The sequence below is a fragment of the Zea mays genome, chromosome 3 (genome assembly GCF_902167145.1).
Source record: "Zea mays cultivar B73 chromosome 3, Zm-B73-REFERENCE-NAM-5.0, whole genome shotgun sequence".
NCBI classification, from domain to species: Eukaryota; Viridiplantae; Streptophyta; class Magnoliopsida; order Poales; family Poaceae; genus Zea; species Zea mays.
This window is the reverse complement of record NC_050098.1, coordinates 146,680,955-146,688,557: the sequence shown is the minus strand read 5'-3', so window position 1 is coordinate 146,688,557 and position 7,603 is coordinate 146,680,955. Positions and strand designations below refer to the sequence as shown.

Below are 7,603 nucleotides of genomic sequence, written 5' to 3'. Positions count from 1 at the left end.
ACATGGGAGTTATAGATTAGCGTTCTAGAAATAGTCTGTGAATTCGTACACGTACATGTACATTTTAGTTATTGTGTTATTGTCTATTGGGATATACATCTAATTTTACTGGGTAAATATTACCCATGTGTAATTGGGTTTGCATTGTGCTTCTCCATACCCATACCCAGTATACCTAATGAAGGAAGAATTCAATCCAAATCTGTACACATGGGAATTATAGATTAATGGATAATGGGTACCCATTTACACCTCTACTTACATAACATGAGCTCCCATAAAACATACACACAACAACGAATAACTAGAAAATGCATGATAGGTGGAGCGACCGACCAAGTCCTTTCTTATTTTTATACATAGCAGCTTCCATGGGCAATAAAGAGCATAAGAAATAAACCTATGTTAAGCACTCTAACTAATCAGTTGTTTCCAAAATAGGGCCCATAACCTCCTTGCCTACGAAGTCCCCACCGAACAAGTCAGCGAGGCGGAGAGATCAAACAAGTCCCCACTGAGCAAATCGGTGAGGCGGAGCGGTCAACCAAGTTTCCGCTGAGCAAGTCTACGAGGCGGAGCGGCTGACCAAATCCCTACCGAGCAAGTCTGCGAGGCGGAGCGACCGACCAAGTCCCCACTGGGCAAGGTTGCAAGGCGAAGCAACCGACCAAGTCCCCGCCGAGTAAGTTTGTGAGGCGTAGATCGAAGTTCAGCGCTACAAGCCCGCGCAAGCTGTGATAAGATGTATCACCCCTAGGACATGACCTGACATACGTGTAGCAGACCGAGGGTGTGCTGGGAGGTCGTTATCAACATAACTGCACATCCCCATGTATGGCACCGGGTGCGCCCCCATTGACCCGAGGGGCCAGTCGACCCTGCACATGGGAGATCTCAGCACCGAAGCTCCTACAGTGACCCCTATACTGTACAATACACGGTAGGTGCCCCATACTGGACGTATGCCTTTGCACGACGGTAAGTGACACGGGCTCGTGACGATAGGCAAGGCCGCACGAGGCACGACTACACCATATGACGGACCGCAGGATCCACCACACACTACTACGAAGATGTCAACGGAAGAATTGCTATAGGGACCCGTATGCCGAACGAACGAGACAGTACGCCATGTCGAGGGTATGGCTATGCATGACCCTACGGACGATGTCAGAAGGACTACGCCATCCAAGGGAAACAAACATGCCCTCGCTAGAAGAATACAAGTCTTCAGTGTAATATTTTGCCCTTGAGCTATAAATGGGCAGGATCCCTTCCATCCACACACGAGCACACCAGGGGCGAAGCCATCAAAAAGAGCCACCAGTGTCAGTTCCACTAAATACCGATGTCAGCTTTATAGATAAATAGTACTAATTTCGTTCTCAAATATTTTTTGCTCATTTGTTCATTTTTGAATTAAACATGATAAATAAAAAGAAGGGATGGACTACGTATCAAAGTTTTCTTATCTATTTCGCAAAAAATCACTGGTGTCAGCTGACACCAACAAACAGGGCTAGCTCCGCCCCAGGAGCACACCAGTCGTAACACGCCTCTAAGCAATACTATGATCAACACTACACTGGACTAGGGCACGAGCATGATCCAGTATAAACCCTCTATCTCAACCCATGTCTGAGTTTCAGCGATTCACGGAGTGAGTCCGTGCTAACATTCCCATCGAACACAAATCTTATTGTCCCCGGTTTCCAAAAACATGACAACGTGTCTACTATTTTAAACACCAACTTTGTGCGTCGTCCGTCACATGCGAAGCACGTAGGTTTGTTCCTCTTCCTCGCTTTTCGTCTAGCAATGGGTCATTATACCACATATGGACCTTGAGAAACCACCCAAGTTAGGAAGCCACATGCAACACAGTGCTCCCACATAGTACCACCTCACTAGCTGAAGAAGAACGAGCGACCGAGCGGCCTATAAAAACGAGTCAAGCTCCTTTTCAACTCATGTCTTTCTCGGCCTTTTGGCTAAGATAATGTGTAATATTTATTCTTATCAGTTTAATATATGATATGTGGACCATATATCTCTACTACTCTATAAGGACGCAGTGTGGGCGTCCATAGGTTACGTCGTGCCCCCGCCCTGATGCGCCCCTCCCCTACCTCGTCTATCTCCACCGTGCTCAGCGCCCATCCTTCTCAAAAATGCCGCCATCCTCATCACCGTTCGAACTGCCCCATCACCACGCGATGACCATGACCCCATCCCACGTCTCCCTCCCTCCCTCCCTCCCATTCACCGCAAACCAAGTGACGACACAGCCCGAGGCTAGATCCGACATGGGGAGGGAAAAAAGGAGGATGGGAAGGGAGCGGTGGTGCCCAACACCCTCGCCCTCCAACTGTTGTCGCACCCAGCCGCCTTCTTCCCTCGCTCCTCCCTCCACCATTCCTCAGCCGCTGGAGCCTAGCCTAGCCATGGCCTCGTGCCCCCTCTACCTCCGTCAGGCACCACCACGGCAGGAAGACGAAGACCCCAACGTCGTCGGCTGCCTGTCCGCAAAGGTGCAAAACCCATCTGATTTCGATTTGATTTGCATGCGATGCTCGCGACTGAGGGAATGATGAACTCCTTCTCCTTCCCATTGATGAAGCCAACGGTGGAGGCCTTGCACAGCTATGGCCGCGCCCAACTCCAGCCTCACCGAGGTCCTCACCCTCTTCCTTGTGAGCATTGTGGGGTATGCCTCTGCTCCTCCTCCTCCTCCCTAACTATCCCGCCTTCAGGTGTTTGGTCTGTGCAGGATGTAGTCTTGAAACATGGAAAAACCACAAATGCAAGTTTGGTCTACGTTTATGTTTCTGCTTCAGGTGTTTTCTTCTTCAAAAATTTGTCTGTTTATTGTGTGGCCAGGGAAGGTGTGACATTGTATCCATATAAGTGAAGACGAGTACATGAAGACCATCAAATTAAATGTGATAACACCTTGGATTCTAATGAAGACGGTTGCAAAGCGGATCTAGGATACAAAATCTGGTGGATTTATTGTGTTCTTGACTCAGATTATTGGTGCTGAGAAAGGATTATATCCAGGTGCTACAACATATGGTAAAATTTTGGGAGCCACCGCACCTGCATACACTTAGGGTGTGTTTGGTTTTATTCTTAGATGACTCAAGCTGTACCTAGACACCTAGGTTCCCATTGTCCTGCTTGTTGATTCTATAGGTCTTGTTTTTGCACTTCAGATTCTCTGTTTGTACTTAATATAAAGTATGTTAGCATGTAGTCTGTAATGGCTAGAATCTGATTTCTTGTTGACTGCCACTATGCATTGGCTTTTTCACATACTCTCTTTAATATTGCCTATTTGCTATTCCTACAACATGTGCAATGATGTACATATTTTTACAATGTTTGTATTACATCTAAAGTTACTAGCAATAAATTATTACTACACTATAAAGATAAGAATGGTTGTCGCTTCATAATTTGAGTAGTCATACATATTTGTTCCTTTGTGTCAGAGCTAATATCAAACTACTTTGCAATGTGAATTTTCTAATTAAGGTGTTGCCTCTATGATGCTTGATATTACCATTGTTTCAGTTTGCTGTTCATAAGAATTTTGGTACTTGACATTTCTTCTATTAACAGGTTGGTAAACTTTGCAGACCCATTGTTTGAAAATGGAAGTTTGCAATCTTCAGAATAGTTTAGGATGCAGCCTTCCGAGAACACGAGGTCACAAACTTCAACCAAATCACCATCAAACATAGCTCAATAAGTTTAGACATACATCAGACTTCCAAGATCATCATCATGTGCAGATTGTTGGTTCTCGTGCTAATGTGTATAAGTGAGTGCTTTGATTCAATTTTCACCATATTTATACTTATACTTTTTAGATTCGGTTATTGTGTCATTACAAACTGTCCATAAAATGAATGTTATAATTACTCTAGCCATTGGTTATACTTTCAGTACAAAATGTTGTTTGCTATCTGTACCATCTCGTTTGCTGCTGAGAATTAGGGCCTAATTTAATGTGTGGGGGCTTACCACCTGTAGGTCGAGTTTTCTAGGGCCTAATTTGTAGTACCATCATGTACAACTTTTTTTCTCTCGTTATAACAGTAATCCTGCGACATGAGCCCTAGACACAACATGATCATGCTCTGCAATTAAAGAAGTTATGCATATTCAGTTAGTTTCGTATTCTTGATGTGTACCTTTGATGTTTGGTGTCCTAGGTACAGATTTGATGCCGTAATAAGGAGTAGCATGTGTTCATATCAGATAGGACAAGCAGTTTTATCTTGAAGTGCCATATTAGGTGACACATTAGCAACAAACATGAAGTACCATAGAAATTACAAGGAGAGATAGGAAATGAGTTTTATCTTGATAAAATCTAGCACGTAAGAATAGGAGGATAAATGTTTTGTTCTTTCAGAAATAATAAAGACTATATATTCACCTGTTGGGGGTCTGCTTCGTCGCTGAAGGTCCTTTAAGAAGAAACACCTTCGGAAGATCATCACAGAAGCAAACATAGCGCGAAGGTACACGCCAAAGCTACCTTCCAGGGAGCTTCGGCATAGCGACATGCTTTGATACGAAGGGCTGCACCGACTTAAAGAGGAAAAGACCAATCGGCCCATGGTAATTTGTGCCATGATTGTAACTAGTTATCAAGGACATAAATGTAATTTTGATCGGGCTGCGTCCCATGCCTATAAATAGGTGAACAGTACCCCATGTACTGTTCACGCTGACTTATACTCGCTCGTGCATCACGCTTGTACTTTTTCCTTCTGTCAAGCCGAAGGTACAAATGTAATTCAATATTATTCTTATTTATTCATGATTAGATAATAAGGACATATACATGATGTTATGTGATTATTCATGTTATTTCTCATGTTTCATATGTCTCATATGCTTCTTCTATCATCAATGTAAACTGTGATAATGAAGGTATGTCCTTCATGACCTTCGTCCGAAGATCTTTATATCCTAAGGGAAATAATGCTTTGAAGGACGAAGGACATTAACCATTAACTTCTTTCTATGTTGCCTTGTTCTTAATTCATAGCATTTGAGAACAAGTCCCCAACATTGGCGCCCATCTTCGGTGAACTCACTTCCACTTTTGAACTGATGGCTTCGTTCAACAACCACGTCGTAGCACTTTCGGCTACGAAGCTGGTGCTCCCAATAACAGGTGGCTCAGGTTCAGAGCCGGATAACAAGAAGCAGAAGAAGGAAGCACAGAGAAGGGTACAACATGTTGGGGTGCAGGGACCCTTCATCAAGTCAAAATGGTCCCACATCCCAATCACCTTCTCCCAGGAGGACCTTCAGCTCAAAGATTACCCTCACAATGAGATTCATGATGCTACACACCCTCTTTGTGGCTTCAGAGGAAGGCAGATTGTAGCACTCGGCAAAATCATGATGCCAGTAACCTTTGGCTTCGTCCACAACACAAGGACTGAACAGGTTGTCTTTGACATTGTTGACATGGAGTACCCCTATAATGCAATCATTGGTCGAGGGACACTTAATGCTTTTGAAGCGATACTTCATCCAACATATTTATGCATGAAGATACCTTCGGAACAAGGGCCCATTGCTGTCCATGGGAGTCAAGAAGCTGCCAGAAGAGCCGAAGGAAACTGGACAGATTCAAAGGCAATCCATAACATAGATGGAGCCGAAGCCTGTGAGCAGTATAAATACAAAAGAGAGAAGACTGCTTTGGCGGATCAGCCGAAGCCTATGCTCCTATGTGAAGACATAGCAGAACAAAGGGTACTGCTGGGGTCTCAGCTATCTGAAGAGCAAGAGAAGACTTTGCTAAGATTCTTATTCAACAACAAAGATGTCTTTGCTTGGTCAACCAATAATCTTTGTGGTGTCAACAGAGATGTCATTGAACATTCACTCAATGCGGATCCATCATTTAGGCCAAGAAAGCAAAGGCTTCGGAAAATGTCTGACGACAAAGCTGAAGGTGCTCGGAACGAAGTGAAGAGACTTCTTAGTGCTGGTGTTATCAGAGAGGTGAAATACCCAGAGTGGCTAGCCAACACTGTTATGGTGAAGAAGGCCAACGGGAAATGGAGAATGTGCATTGATTTTACAGATCTTAACAAGGCTTGTCCAAAGGACGAGTTCCCATTGCCAAGAATAGACTCTCTAGTAGATGCAGCAGCTTCCTCAGAGCTCATGAGTCTACTAGACTGTTACTTAGGCTACCACCAAATTTGGATGAAGAAGGAAGATGAGCCGAAGACTAGCTTCATAACCCCCAGTGGCACATATTGCTATCTTCGGATGCCTGAGGGGCTTAAAAATGCTGGAGGAAGCTTCAGCAGAATGACAGACAGGGTCCTTCATTCTCAAATAGGCAGGAATGTGCTGACCTATGTTGATGATATCATAGTGAAAAGCACGAAGCAAGAAAATCACATTACTGATTTGCAAGAGACATTTGCCAATTTCAGGCAAGCTGGTTTGAAGTTAAATCCAGAAAAGTGTGTTTTTAGGGTGAAGAAGGGCAAGTTCCTTGGCTATCTAGTATCAACAAAGGAAATTGAAGCCAACCCAAGCAAGATTGAAGCTATCCTTCGGATGAAGCCGCCAAGCACAAAGAAAGGGGCTCAACGGCTGGCAGGTAGATTAGCATCATTAAACAGATTCATATCCAGATCAGCAGAAAGAAATCTGCCATTCTTCGAAATATTGAAGTCGGCCGAAGTTTTTCAATGGGGCCTGGCTCAGCAAAAAGCCTTCGAAGAATTGAAGCAATACTTGATTGATTTAACAACACTAACTCCACCTTCACCAGGGGCTCCATTGCTCTTATATGTGGCGGCTTCGCACTCTGCAGTGAGTGTGGCGCTTGTACAGGAGAAGCTAGATGGCCAAGTCAAAAAGCAAGCTCCAGTGTACTTCGTCTCCGAAGTTTTAAGTTTATCAAAGAAAAATTATACAGAGTTGGAGAAGGTGTTGTATGTTGTGTTAATGGCCTCCAGGAAGCTTCGACATTATTTTCAAGCATATCGCATAATTGTTCCTTCGTCACAGCCTCTGAAGGACATAATGAGGAATAGAGAAGCTACTGGAAGGATTGGAAAATGGGCTGTAGAACTTAACGAATTCACCATTGACTATGTGCATAGATCCTCAATTCAGTCCCAGGCGTTGGCAGATTTCATCGCTGATTGGACGCCAGGGGCTCAGGAAGAAGAAATAAACAAAGACACCGAAGCTTGGACGGTGTTCTGTGATGGTTCCTGGGGAACCTTCGGTGCAGGAGCGGCCGCTGTCCTAGTTGCGCCTTCAAAAGTCAAAACATGTTATGCAGCAAGGCTTGTCTTCAGTTGCAAAAATAATATTGCTGAATACGAAGCACTTCTGCTGGGGCTTCGAAAGTTAAGGGCAATGAGAATAAGAAGGGCCATCCTGAAAACTGACTCTCAAGTCATTTCTGGCCATATAGACAAAAGTAGCAAGGCAAGAGACCCGAAGCTTGAAAAATATCTGGATACAGTTCGAAGGTTGGAGGCTTATTTCGAAGGTTTTTCTGTCAAGAATATTCCAAGAGGAGAAAATGAGCATGCAGATC

At 44.2% G+C, this 7,603-nt stretch overlaps 1 pseudogene; it reads left to right on the top strand.

Moving 5' to 3' along the window:
• Positions 1 to 1,970: 1,970 nt before the first annotated feature.
• On the top strand, positions 1,971 to 2,143 carry LOC111591256 (uncharacterized; annotated as a pseudogene).
• The last annotated feature ends 5,460 nt before the right edge of the window (positions 2,144 to 7,603 follow it).